Here is a 15,850-nt window from a genome sequence, read left to right as displayed (position 1 = left end):
ATTGTGCTGGTTGGCCAGGGTCCGTATACGATCTCCTGCGTTTGAGATTCACGAAATATATCCATTTCTCATCGCCAGTAACGATCCGATGCAAAAACGACTATCTCTTTTGTCTGGCGAGCAGCATTTCACATGTTGTTTTTCGGTTTTCCTGCTGCCTGTCGTTCAGCTCATGTGGCACCCATCTTCCGGTTTTCAGGATTTTTCCCATGGCTTTCAAACGTCTGGAAATGGATGCCTGGGACACATTTAGTTGTTCTGCGAGCTGTTTTTGCGTCTGACCATCGTTTTCATCCAGCAAAGCCTGCAATTCGACGTCCTCAAATGATTTCGGTGGTTTGCCGCGGTCAGCGTTTCTCACATCAAAATTGCCACTTTTGAACTTGTTAAACCACTCATTACACTGCGTTCGACCAAGAGCATGCTCTCCGTAAGCTTCGACAAGCATTCGATGAGATTCTATCGCCGATTTCCCCAAATGGAAACAGAAAATTAATGCTCCCCGCAAATCGTTGTTTGAAGGCACGAATTTCGACATTTTCAAGAGCGGACAAAATCACGATGTCATATGAAACTTGAAATGTTTGGTATTGGATATTGTTGACAGATGACAATACGCCAATTAGCACAAATGGTAAGTTCCGACAGTGCCTACAAGTGTGCCTACTGGCCGCTAGATGGCAATACCGGTTTCATATGTATACACCTGGTATAAGGAGACCCGCTCGTAGCGCCTCTTGCGGAAAAATGTGAATCAAAGAAAAATGATTTTAACTAAAAAGTAGCTTTTTCATTAAAAACCTAAAATTTCTTCAAAAACAGATGAAGCTTTGAAATCGAAAAGATAAATTTTCAAAAAAAGTTGAATTTTCGGTTGAAAAAGATTTCATTCGAGTTTTTACCATCATAATAAGAAATTTTAAACAAGAAATAATTTTCTACAAAAACAATGAATTTTTAATTTAAGAAGACTTTTAGATGATTTTTTAGCAAAATTGTTGAATTCTCTACCAAATAGTTGCATTTTTATAAAAAAAAACATGAAATTTCTCTTGAGCCAGCAGAATTTTTTATGTAAAAAATAGTTGAGTTTTTATCCAAAAAAGATTCCAGTTGACTCTGCTAGATCAAAAATTGAATTTTTTCAAAGAAAAAGAATTGGATTTTCAATCTAAAAACACTAATTTTTTAGCCAAAAAGCATGAATTTTTAAGAAAATAGATAATTCTCTATCAAACAGTTGCATTTTTATTCAAAACAGATTACATTTTGTGCTAAAGCAGATGAATATGCTATAGAAATTTTTATATTTTTTATAAGTGGAACTTTCATCCAGAAAAGATTTCAGTTCATTTTTCAACAGCAAAATATAAAATTCAAAAAAACAGCAAATTTTCAAGGAAATGGTTGAATTTTCAAGGAAATAGTATGATAATTTAATTATCAACCAAACAGTTGCTTTTTTATCCAAAAAGATGACATTTTTCTTCAAATGGATGGATTTTAAATTAAATAAAAACAAAGTTTAAAAAATAGTTGGATTTAAATCCAAAAAAATTTCAATTCTTGTTTCAGCACACAAATATTATTTTAAAACCGTAGAATTTTTAACCAAAAGTTGTGACTTTTTAACAAAATTGTTGAATTTTCAACCAAACTTTTGAATTTTCATCCAAGAAAGATGTAATTTTTTCTAAAGCGGGTGAATTTCATAAACATAAAGAAAAATTATAAAGAAAGTTGAATTTTCAACTGAAATGTTTTATTTTTATTGAAGGAAGATGACATTTCTCCTGAAACAGATAAATTAAAAAAAAATGCTTATAAAAACAGTTAAATTTTCATTTAAAAAAGATTCAAGTGCACTTTCTAACATCAAAATAAGAAAGTTTTAAAACTCCAATTTGGAACACTTTATAGTTTTAATTCCTTTGATTTTTGAATTATCGAATTTTCATAATTGTATGTGGAAAATATTTCCATTTTAACGTTTTTAAATTGTTTTTAACTTTACCTATTTTTGAAATTTCCTTATAATCTTAAATCGTTGAAATTCGCGATTCTTATATTTAAAATGAAATTGTCTCATTTTACAAGCTTTAAATAAGAAATAATATCACTTGGGAAACTCTTATTTCAACGCTTTTCCGCAAGAGGCGCTACCAACGATGACAATTAACTAAATCCGAATCTATTCGTAAAAAGGGAGGTTAAGTCAGTTATCGTTTCAATCAAACGATTCACCAGTAATATCGATATTATTATCGATTTTGCGAAAGCGCGCCAATATTCAATCAAAGTATCAAAGTGTGAATTTGCTTTTTCCTAATATGATCCTGATGGTCCATTTTTTGTGGTATGTAAATTAAAATTTGAATTGTTGGCTAAAAATAAAGGAAATATAGGAAAATTTACTAAAATAGAGGAAATAGAGGACTATATTCAAAATAGAGAAAATGGAGGACCGTTTGTGATCTATGCATCTACCTTTGACGAAAATTCTTTTTTTTTTTTTTTAATAAAAATTAATTCTTTTAAAAGGAAAATTAAATATGAGACTTGTTGTGAAGTATGAATCTCTTTAAAAAAATTTCTGTTCTGCGAGTTTTTTAGATAAATGTTCTTCATTTTAGTTAGAAATTTGTCCCATTTGGTCAAATATGACTGTTTTATACCCTGATGTTTACAGTGGAAGAAAATTAGTAAAAACTGAATTATTATTTAACACAAAATCAGACAATATTGATCAATACACGTGCTGAAGCTATTATTTCGTCAATACAATTGACTTACTTTTTATTAAAAATATGCTAAACTAATGATCATAAAATTATGATTTAAATAAGAAGATTCGGATAAGAGTAGAACACCGTAAATACAAAATTACGGGTGAGTAATATATGTAATTCTCCAAGTACTACACAATGAAAATAATTTTAAAATATTTATGTTTAAAATAAGGGAGAATGTATAAAATAGCAGAGTATGACGTAAAAAATTCACGCAATACATTATTATTTTTTTAATTTGAAGTATTAGATTTGTTAGCCAGATCCTGATCCTCCTACATGACCCGGATAATAATGAGAATTGGGATGACAATTAGGATCCTGAAATTGATTATATGTGAATGGATTAAAGTTGTTTATATCATCGTAACACAAAACCTGTTCATAATCTCCGTAAGAGTGTTCTGAAAATTGCGGTCGATATACTGGTGACATTTGATGTGGAGATTGAGAATCGGGAAGACCATCATGATTATACGAGTTAGAATAATTATTCTGGAAAGGTTGATGGTCATAATTTTCCGTGGATTCTAGAATAGTTGGGGGAACAATTGGTTCGTCGATTCTAAATTCTCTTGGTTTCCTTGGTCGTCCTGTAAAAATACTGCTAATATATACAACAATTATCATATTTTATCCAAACGATCTAGATATTGACCGAGGATCTACATTTTTCAAGCATTTGGAAAATAACTAAAATTAAAGAAATTTAAATGTGATTTAAATTAGATTCAAAATCCTTTTTAACGTCCAAAAATAAAGTTGATGTGACGTTCCTGAAAATAAAACCAAAAATCTAACGACCAAATTTGGACAACCATCATGAAATGTTCTCATCACAATCTGAAAAATTTTGTTCTCTTTATTCCCTAAAAAAGAAAAGAAAATAATTCGTTTTCCCTTTGTACGAAATTTTAAAAGAGGAAAGAACAATAAGAAGGCAACCAACCAAATGGTAGCCTTCTCATTTTTCTTTCTTCTTTTTTATTTGTGTACAAAGAGAAAATGATTTTCTTTTCTTTTTTAGAAGAAAAAAATTGAGAAAATATAGGCATATTTAGGACTGTTTTTAAATACAAGGAATACTTTCCACATAACACAAAATGAGATATTGCTAGAGATTGCAGAGATATTGCTAGAATATTTCATTAAAATTTTGGCAACGTTCCAAATAAATATCATAGCAGCGTTCGAACAACATGAAATTTTCCAACCCGGACAACATTTGTCTGAAATAGTCCAGAAATATTTTAAAGGAATAGTGAATTAGGCTTTCCGTATGTGTCTTCAAAGTGTCCGCTCATTATTTTTCCAAAATATTGTCTCTTAATGTTTAGAAATACTTCTGTCAACGCTTGCATTTATTTTCTGTATTTTTCTTTTTCATTATATTCTGTAGAACTTTTGTAGTTGTGCAGTCTAATATTTGAGCTTTTCTGTAGCTTTCGTTGTTTCCATAAAAAAATTAAAGACTATTATTTTTTAAAATAATTATTTTAAAAAATATTAGATGTAATTGAGATGAAATCACCAGATGAAATTAAGGTGGAGCATCTTTCACTCTAGTTGACCTTTATGTTTTTGGGGACGTCGATCACAATTCCGGTTTCCATATGACCTTATCACGTCTAGATCAAGGTTAAATGAAGGTCAAACACCTTAATTCGATTAATGCAATTTTTTTTACCCCGATTTCTGAACGAGCGGAAAGTTTTGCGTCCGAATGCGTCTTGACCTGTTGGTTAAACTAACCTCTGAAGGTCATTTGGAAGTCATCTAGAGGTAAAATCCTTCTTTTGATCTGTCAGCTGATGTGTTAGCTATGAACGGGTCTCGAACCAGCAAATCTCCATGTTTTTGGGGTCGATGATCACGATCCCAGTGTCCATATGACACCATCACGTCTAGGCCAAGGTCAAATTAAGGTCAAACATCTAATTTGATTGATACAATTTTTTTGACCCCGCATTCTGAAAGAGCGGAAAATTCTACGTCCGAATACGTCTTAACCTGTTTATCGAACCTACCTCTGAAGGTCATCTAGATCAAGGTCAAAAGAAGGTCAAAATCCTTTATTCGGACGATATAATTTTTATGACACGCCTGATTCTGTTTGTTTGTGTCTATTGGCGTATTTGGGTACTGCATGTAGACTCGTGTCATCTGGGCGTTTACGTAGGTGCTGTGTTTTTGTGTGCTTATCTATGACTATGTGCATATGTATATGCTGTATTTGTCTGCAAGCAGATCTGTGTTGACATACGTGGGCCCGTTTGTATATGTGTGTGTATATCTATTTGCGTATGTTGGTACAATCTGAGTCCTTGTGTGGATCCGTGTATTTCTATGTGAGCCTGTGTGTGTGTGCATCTGTGCTGATTCTGGTCACTTCTCAAGGGTTTTTGGCGCATTGGAAAAAATTGCGGGTGTTCAAACAATTCTAATTCAAAATTTGAGTTCAGAAAGAACTCAGAAGGAATCGTACAGTAGTTTTGTAAACACAATGCCAATTGAAAATCGATGTAGTACGTGTTCTTTTGTTCGTAAAAGGTCTACGAAAGGAATTTTCTTATGTGTACGTTTTATGTGTCTCTTTTCAAAGACCAGCAGTAGTCTGACATCATGTTCACATCCCAAGCACCTTGATATCTTCTCTCAAAGTCTTTCAAGTCATAGTGAAATCTCTCACCCTGCTCCTCACTGAAGTCCCCCAGATTTTCAGGGAAGTAATCAATGTGGGAATGGAGAAAATGGATCTTTAAATTCATTAAACATCCCATCTTTCGGTAGTTTTTCAACAGTCTCACAAAAAATCGCTGATCCTCCAATGTACACCGAAATCGGTGTTCAATAGAGTTGCAACAAATTTGAGCCACACAGGTTCATTCGGAGAATCTAGGGGAAAAGCATCATTTAGACACTGTTTTTTCTCATCCAGTGCAACGTGAAGTGTCGTCTACAAACTGTAAGTCACCTGTCAAGATCATTTTGTCGGTCGTTATTTGAGTGAAACAGATGTTAATAAGCAGTCAAGTTATAATAATAATTACCTAACTTTTTATTTCCTCTCATTTACAAGCGACTAAATAGTCTTGGAATAAAAATAGTACTTGGCTTGATGTAACTTCCAAATGTTAGGTTAGTCAAAACCTACTATATGACATTCAAACCACCAAAGACGGGATGTACAAACAAAGTCGTGACCGTCTGCATCGAAATTGATGCCTGGTCGTTCAAAAAAATTGCCACTAGATTTTCTGCGGAAATTTAAAGGTATCTTAGATATCTAATCTTGCAGTGGCTAGTGTCATACATGAGAGATAAGGTAAATACAATTGTATAATAAAAACAGAAATATGTTTTTCGCGATGAATAGGGATGTAAATTTGCATGAAACTTTAGCCTGATGAAAAGTTTCATGAAAGATTGGGAGTTTCGTGAAACATTGCAATGTTTAAAATATAGCAGCGGGAACATTCAAACTGATAAGATAAAAGTCTGTTAGGTGTTTTCACTTCAATAATAAAATGTATGGGATTCAATTCATTTTTGCCCCATTTTGCTAATTTCTTCGTAAAAGGTAATTTTTTCTATATAAGTGTAATTAAAAAATAGTTTTTATTTTTTACTTTACTTTAATTGTCGTTTTGTCACGTCTCAATCAAAAGGAACAATCTGAAATTTTGTTTTAAAATTATTTAAATATTATCACTATTATATTCTGCAATTAGCTTCTATGTATGAAGCTGCTGAAATATAATATGGTATTTAAAAAAATGTATCTATTAACAAATATTTTGAGAAATAATAGTGTTTTAAATTCAATGAAAATAAACTGTTATTCATCAAATATATGTTATAAATTTTTTTCTTGTCTGAAATCAAAAGTTACACAATTTGTATACATTATTGTGTATATTTTAATAATTATTTATTTAAATTACAATAATTGTTTATGAATGTAATTTTTAATTGCGCTGCAAAGGGTAGACAACCAGCGGTCAGCCCTAACGCACGCATGAATGAAAATTATTATCATTTTATTATTGCATTAAATAGTCTCTAAAAAAGAAAAACTATTTTTCAATTGCACTTATACAGAAAAATGACTTTCTACGAAGATATTAGAAAAAATAGAGCAAAAAATAACCGATTCCCAAGGATTTTGGTCAGTTATTATCCCCTCAGTATTCAACGAAGTGAAGTGAGCTAGTGATTGGAGTGAAAATACTTTATTGTTTATGTAGACGGTCATGACTTTTTCTATACATCCCGGCTTTAGTTTAAATGTCGACGGGCATGACTAACCTAACTTTTGGAAGCTGCATTAGGAAGTTATAATTTTATTCTAAGTGACTGGTACGCCCTATTAAATGAAAGAAATTTAAAAATTAGGTAAATACTGTTTCACTTGGTTTCCTTATTAACAATTATTTCGGCGAATATCGCAAAGCGAATAGTTGCTTTGACAGGTATTCAGGTGGATGACAGCGCCGTTCAGAACTCCACAACTCTGCATGAGCCAAAATTCAGTCTCCAAATGATACTTTCCCCTAGATGCCACATGGGCACCTTCGTTCAGAGGAATACATTTGAGACTTTAAAACTCTCTAAAATGATCATTGGGAGCCCAATTAAATTTAAGCTGCAACAAATTTAACACTAGCGTTTTTCTGTGCTATAGGCAATATTCTTAATTAGGGTCTTTGTTATTTCCCAAGATTTTTTTTTAATTTCTTTGAAACTACTCCAAGTTTCCCTCTTATTAGTTTTCATTCTCATTTCGAATTCATCATAATTTATCAGCTCCCTTCTTTGGGAGCCATCAAAAACACCTTCATTGATTTTCATTTCAGAAATATTGGGAAATTTCTCAAATATATACAGGAAAGCATCGCTCTCTGATACCCTCATTGCTTTGATAAGCTGTTTAAACAAGTCGAGTTTGATATGCAATGGTGGACGGAAGACTTTATGAGTAGGAATGAGACTCTCTTGCAGTATGTTCATAGGTTCTGGAGTTTATTCTTGCTTGAGTGGTCAGTCTTTTTTCACATAATGTTACTCTCGGGCACGACTGTCCCACTCACAAAAAAAACATGGATACTTTTGTGTTTCACTTGTGACTATCATATTGAACACTTTTATACTCATTTATCAGTCCTTTAACATCATTCCAATAAACCAAACCCCTTGCTTTAGAGAAGAATTTCCTGAATGGGCGATCTCGATCACGATAAAAACTCACTCGAGTACCTGGAGCTAAAAATTCTTCTCTTTTACTTTAGAAGCTACCAGTTTGGAAATTTTTTTCGGAAGTCCTGCGCCTCGAACCAAGTCACTTAGCTCGTTTTGAATAAAAACATGAGAATTTCCGGGCTGACCATCTTCTGATTTTTGCGATTCATTTAGCTCGTCATTTTGCTGATCTTCGAATTCTTTAAATGACATTCTTTTATGTGTATCATTAGTTTCTCTTTCAAAAGAGACTTCGTTAGTAAATATCTGATGTTCACTTTCAACCTCTTTAATGCTGATTAAAACAGCATGAGTCACATATTGAACAGATGAATATAATTTGTAGAACTATTCTTTCTATAGTACCCAGATGTATTGTTCAAGCAGAAATAACAATCAGCTTCATGATCTTTTGGCTCTCGCCAGATCGTAGGAGAAACAAATATTTGTTTCTTCTTTTCCGTGATTCGCAGGGAGCAAATGACGCATAATATTTTTGGCGTCCAAAAATGGTCCATTTCACTGGTATCTATATTGAAACATTTTTTGTAATGTGCTTTTCATGTATCTGTAAATTGCCTCCCCTGATTCGTGATGACGTATTACCCACAAACAACGCAAAAGTTGTTTAATTGATGATGACATGGGGTTGCTGATTATCTTGTAGAGTTATACTCTAAAAGGACCAAGTTTTTCACCAAATTAGAGTTGCGAGTGCCTGTATCGTACGGCTTTTATTTTATTTTTTTAAATGAATTTAACAAAAACTGACCATTAAGTTCCCAATAAAAAAATGACTATGAAAAGAGAAATGATTTTTTCTGAAAAAAATGCCTAATTAATGCATTTCTTAATTAAATTTGTTTATAATATTAACAATAGTGATCTCAAGAAAAACGTCTTTATCATTATATTGGTTTTATCCAAATTTCTTGCAACGTAACTTAACAAAACGCAAAATTATGGAAAACCGTAAAAAAATTTTTTTCAACAAATAATTAAACAAAATTTTTTTTTGAAAATCAAAATGCAAGAAATTTAAATTAGATTAGAATCCAAGTTAAAAATCATATTTAACGTCCAATAATCAAATTGATGCAAACTCCTGTTGAAAACAAAAGACCAGCGACTAAATTTGGACCACAACGAATAAACAAAAACAAATAATTATATTGTATTCTAAAAAAGAAAAAAATTTCGGACAAAAATGAAAAAACTAATGTCAATCTATTCACGTTATTGACGAGAACGGGGAACGCCAACTAGAAAAAATTGAAATATTTTCCGTCATATTCCTTTATTTATAAGAAATTTGAAAGTCTAGTTAAAAAGAAGGTTTGACAGCTTTTTTTAGAAATATTATCGAATTGAAAAAAAAAATTTTTTGTCTAAATCAGTCAATATTTGTGAGCTGTATGTTATGTTGAACCAAAAAAGTCATTTTTCCCATTGTGTGCTGGTCAGTGCTTTCCCATTAAGTTATTAGTGATTACCAACAGAGCGACAAAAGTAGATCTTTCTTTATAAACAATTTAATTTAAAAATGTTATAAATTTATTTTCCAGCTGGTCTAAAAATAACTTTAAGTATTTTCTGTTATTTGAAGAGTTAACTTAATTAATAGGCTGATTTTAAATTTTACGGTCGTGGAAAAGAAATCTAGACAGATCGATGGTAACTACCTATGATGATAATACAGATTCCTTTAAATTAATGTTATCAAATTTCAAAAAAATTAGGAGACAATATTTCTACAAAATGTTGAGGACACTTCGCGGAAACATAAACGTTGCCAGCCATGAATTTTCAACAACATAAATTAATTTTCAACCAAATAGTTAAATATTCCATTAAATTAAATGAATTTTCAACCCAACATTAGGAATTTTTAATAAAACAGTTGAATTTACAACCAAAAGTTGTCTTTCCCAAAATTCTTGGATTTTCTAGAATGTAGATTAATTTCAAACAAATACCATAATTGCATTTTTGAATCGAAAAGACAAATTCTCAATAAAACAGTTACAGTATCAACCAAAACATGATTTTAGTCAAATGTTTGAACTTTCAAAAAAATTTGACAAAATTTCTGAATAATTCTAAATATTTTGGAAAACTTGGTAAAATTCGAGAATTTTTGAAAATATTTTAAAATATCTGATATATAAAGAATACTAATACCTTTTTTGCCCGGTTTACTTCTTGATCGCTCTGCTTGTCTATCTATTGGGATATTCGCATCTTCATCATTAGATTGCTCCTTACGAGAACTCCTTGTAGACACAGTTTTTTTATAATTAGGTTGATGGCGAAAGCCCTGAGCATCAAGAGCGTATTGAGGCACAGGGCGATAATATTGCGAAAGCTTATCGGCAGATTCTTGTCTGAAATTTTCTGGGTTGTTATCTTGTTCCTGGTGTTGAATCTGCTCATTTCGGATCGTAATGCCAGATGAAGAAATATTCTTCATCTTGGATTTGCTCTGACAACCTGCGGCGTCTGCAAGAAGACAATCACACAAGAATGTATAAAAAATCTCAACATATCTGATCCTAATGTTTTTGTAGATTCTGACCTGGTAATCGAATTTGTGCAGAAGAATCTGGAGTGAAAATTCGAACACCAGCCATATCAAGATGCACTCTTGCAGTTGGATGAGGTGTCGGTTCCGGAATTTCAACAGGTCCAAGAGTTCCAACTCTATACCTTTCGTCTTCCTTATTTTTAGAAGACTTTCTTCTGGTATCAAGTCTTCTTAGTCCCGGTGCATCTGTAAACAGGAAACATACAAAAAATATATACAAAACTCATTATACCTGATCAAAATGATCTTATAAATGTTGACCTGGTGCACTTATTTGTCTGAATCCATACGGATTATTAGAGTTCGCTCCAGTTGGATAGAGTGCTGGAGATCGACTAGTAGAATCTTCAGTTTCAAAAGAATCAAGAGTATAAGGTTTGAGTCCATGCAATTGAGAATGCGCAACTACGGTTGAACGAGTTGGATTCTGAATCGCAGCAGGTCCAGGTGTGTCAACTATATTCGTTCCGTCTTTATCATTTTTAGAAGATTTTTTTCTAGTAAGAAATCTTTTTATGCCTGATGCTTCTGTGAATATAGAAACAAATAAAAATATAGACAAGGCTTATCATGTTTGAAATAAATGATGCAGATGCTGACCGAGGAACTAATGTGCTAAGTACACGGAAAAAATTCGTACTTGAGGAATTACTGAACTAGTTCCAAAGTGGCGGATATGAGACCAATTTGGTAAATTAACAATAACTTTTCTGTAGAAAATCTGGAACTGTTCAGTCATAATTACACAACTGATAATAAATACTAACGACCAGTGGCGGTGCACACACTTGTGTGTGTCATGTACTGCATCTTCTATGCATAAAAATGTAATTTTTTTTTTTTAATTTATCTATCTCCTAAAAAATTTACTTTTTGTTTAAGATTTGTAGTTTTGTGTTAAAAAGTCAATTCGAGTCTTTTTAGATGAAAACTACAAAATTTGGTAAAAATTTGTTTTTTTGTCGGACAAAAATACAACTGCTTGGTTAAAAAATTAATAAAGTTGTTAACAAATTCATACATTTTGGTTGAAAATTCGGCTATATAATAAAAAATTAACTTAAATCGTTCACAATTCTCCTGTCGGTGTCCGAAAGTGAACTGGAATCTTCTTTGGAAGAAAATTTAGTTATTTTTTAAAGTTTTCTTTTCTAAAATTCATGCGTTCAGAAAAAAATCATCTTTCTTAAATAAAATGCTACTGTTCGTTTGAAAATTTAACTATTTTTTGAAATTTTGTCTTTTTGACTTTAAAATTCACCTGCTTTAGCAGAAATTACGTCTTTCATTAATAAAAATTTAACTGTTTCGTTGAAAATTAAACAATTTTGTTAAAAAGTCATACTTTTTTATTAAAAATTCTGCTGCTTTTTTGAAAATTAAACTATTATGTAGGAAATTTCATTTTTGTTTAAATTTAATATTGTCGGGCTAAAAAGAGAACTACAATCTTTTCTGCATGAAAATTTCACTATTTTTGGGAAATTCGTTTGTTTCCTTTAAATTAAAAATTCATCTGTTTCAAGCCTAATTTCATCTTTCATTGTTAAAAATGAAGCTATTTGATTGATAATTCAAGTTGAAAAAGAAAATTGGATGTTTTTTAATTAAACCTTCCACTGTTTTAGTACATATTTCATTTTTAATGGGAACAAATGCAACTGTTTGGTAGAGAATTAAACTATTTTGTCAAAAATTCCTCTTTTTTTTTGAAAAAAATAATCTATTTTGATCAAAAATTAAATTTTTTTCTTTGCATATTTTTTTTTAATCATTCATATTTTGAGTTTAAAGAGACTACTGGAATCTTTTTTGAATGAAAATTCAAATATTCCGACGAATTTTGTAAATAAAAATGTAACTGTTTTGAGAAAAATCTCACCTGTTATGGAAAAAATCAAATGTTTGGTAGAGAATTAATTCATTTTGTTAAAAAGTTAACCTTTGTGGTGAAAAAAATCGCTTTTTTGGATTAAAAATTCAATTTCTCTCGTAGGAAGTTATTTTTGGTACAAAAATGCATATTTCGATAGTAAAAAGTTAACTGAAATCTTTTTGAATAGAAAACACAAATTTTGTTTTAAAATTTGTCTTTTTGATTTAAAAAATCATCTGTTTTAGTAGAAATGTCATTTTTTTATGAAAGTGCCTTTTTTGGTTAAAAATTAATCTTCTTTGCTTGAGTGTTTGAGAATTTTGTTTCGAAAGATTTGGTTAAACAAGTTTGTTCTAAATTTATTTGTTTGTTAAAGATTTATAATTGATCTTTTTAATTGGAAGATTCTCCCTTGAGGTGAAAAAAATCGTTTTCCAGGTTTTCAAATTTCATTTTCATTGTGTAAAATTTCGTCAGTTACTTGAAAATTAATTTTTTGCTGAAAAGTCATATTTTTCGGTAAAAATTAAATTTTAAATAAAAAAATTCGTCTCTCGGATTGAGGGTAAAACAATTTTAATAAAATGTTATCTCTTTCTTAAGTAAAAAAATTTTATTTGCTTAAAATTCTTCTTTTTGGGTTTGAAATTCTTCTATTTTGTAAATAAATTGCATATTTTTTACTGAAATATAAATTATGATACTGGTCTGTTGGAAATTCATCTTTTTAGTTTGAAAATTCAAGCAGTTTTTGAAAAGCAATCTTTTATAGCCTAAAAGACTTTTGTTGTTTAAAATAAATTATTGAATTTCAAAATTTGAATGAAAAATAACACTATGTTATTTCCTTTATGAAAGATTCTATGTTAAAAGTATCACAGAATTAGAAGAACAATATTTGAATGTTTATAATAAACGAACATAAAAAATTAATCAAAGGAAAGTCAGGAAATTTTGAAAATGAAGTTCTTGGACACCCTGCCTAATTCTATCAGCAATAATTAGTAAAAAAAATCTGGAAACTAAAAATTACGTACAGTAAGACGGAATTTCCGAATGAATACAAGAAGGACTTCCAGAAAAAATAAAAGTGCTCAGAAGATTTCAACATATAAATAGTTATTAGAAAATTGGGTAAAGGATAAAAATCAGTAAAAAAGGTTGCGCGCGCATCCGCGTGTATATATTGATCTAGTAAGAATTTAAAAAAAGATTTATTGATATGATACGTACCAATTTTATTGAAGGATAGCATGAAGAGAAGCAGAAGAGCACCGAAGAAGAGTTTCATTTTTCACGCAGATTTAACTGAATGGTTCAGAATTTTGTGCCGGAAACCTGCGATTTTTTAGGAATGCAGTTAGTAATAAATACTCTAGTCATTTGACATACATCTGAAAGTAGCAGAAGCAAAAATAGTTAAGGCATCAAATTTTATTTATTTTCCTCATTCTTTGAAAGTAACGCTGTAATACCAAGGTTTTCAAAGTATAAAAACTGCTTTAAATTTCCAAATTCAAAACTTTATTTGAATAACTATTAGCCTATAATTGTCTAAAATGCCGTTGGAATAATATGCGCTCGATTTTAAAAAACGTAAACATCCATGAACTATTAATAACTATATTACAAAAGGAAGTAAGATTGTAAAATCATGTTTAATGCATGTCATTGTTATTTTGTAAAAATAATAATTAATTTATATTTTTTTCAAAATCTGTGAATAAGTTATGACTATTTTAATGTCCCGAATGTGCACAAATTCTTGACAAAGTTGTCTAAATTGGGACAAGCCATCGCTGAATGGCTCAGTTGCAGACAGTTCAACGTGAGTTGCGCAATTGCGATTCCATTAGTTAGACGGTCACTTTCGCCGTGTGTTTAATTAAATTTCGCAGTATTATGTTAGTGACATATTAAAAACGTTATTTATAAAACACATACTTGCCGTTTAATTAATTATATAATATACTTATTCTTTCTAGTCGCGACGCCTACAATGAAATTTGTTGTTAATGGTTCTTTTTTTTTGTCAAAAATTATACTACCTGCCTCAAAACTGAATCATTTTCTTCAAAATTCGACAATTCGGTCAACATTCATCCTTCTCGTTTAAAAATTCTTTTTATTCGGTGGAAAATTCAATTTTTTTAATTGGGGGTACAAATTTCTGATTGAAAACTGATCTCTTTTGTTTGCTTGACATTTTCATCTCAAGTGAAAATCGATCTATATTGTTGAAAATTCAACTGTTTTATAGAAAATACCTGTTTTTGGCTGTGATTCGAATATGAATATTTCTTGAAAATTAGTCTTTTGGTCTTTTTTTATTCTTTTTCTGGATCTACATTTTATATTTCTCCATTTCTGCACATTTGGAATTGAAATTTTCTTGACTTTCAATATATATATATATATGTGTGTGTGTGTGTGTATTTATGGGTTTTCGAAGAATCTTAAACAGGACGATTTTTAACGACTCTCGGATATGACGCAGTCGTAAGTCGGCCCCTACATTATCTTGTATTTTACTTAACAGTTCCGTGACAAATTCGAAAGAGAGCGGTCTCTCATATACTCGGTTGGAGAAAAAGCAAAATAGAAAATTTTCAATTTTGTATAAATGCACTTTCTTAAAATTGTGCTTCGATATGCAGTTACTAGGAAATCCGGAAACGTACTTAAAGATAAGTAATTCATAGCCATTCACTATAATTTCACGATAAAAGAAAGAAAACAAAGGAAATTTAAACCTACAAACTAAAAATGACGCCGAGATTTTGAACCGGTGGCGGGCGGGGGGGATCGCTTTTTATTGTAAATTCAAAGATATAGGCCTAAAATAAACACACAAGAAAGGATGTATATGTGTATGTATATATATGTATATATATATATGTGTATGTATATGCACATGTTTCTTTTTGTGTGTGTATTAGAATATGTGTGCATACTTATTCTTTCTAGTCGCGACGCCTACAATGAAATTTTTTGTTAATGGTTCTTTTTTTTGTCAAAAATTATACTACCTGACTCAAAACTGAATCATTTTCTACAAAATTCGACAATTCGGTCAACATTCATCCTTCTCGTTCAAAAATTCTTTCTATTCGGTGGAAAATTCAATTTTTTAAATTGGGGGTACAAATTTCTGATTGAAAACTGATCTCATTTGGTTGCTTGACATTTTCATCTCAAGTGAAATATGGTCAGGAGTAGACTGTGAATCACATGGTAAACAAGGAGTAGGTCTCATTTTGAATGAAAGAGCACAGCAGCATCTCGGAGACCATGGCTTCGTGTCTCCCAGACTGCTGTGGGCTAGAATGAAAGTAGGAATCAGAAGACTATTTATTATAGCAT

The sequence above is a fragment of the Belonocnema kinseyi genome, chromosome 7 (assembly GCF_010883055.1).
Source record: "Belonocnema kinseyi isolate 2016_QV_RU_SX_M_011 chromosome 7, B_treatae_v1, whole genome shotgun sequence".
In the NCBI taxonomy this organism is placed as follows: domain Eukaryota; kingdom Metazoa; phylum Arthropoda; class Insecta; order Hymenoptera; family Cynipidae; genus Belonocnema; species Belonocnema kinseyi.
The sequence above is the reverse complement of the archived record's forward strand: the minus strand, read 5'-3'. Positions refer to the sequence as shown.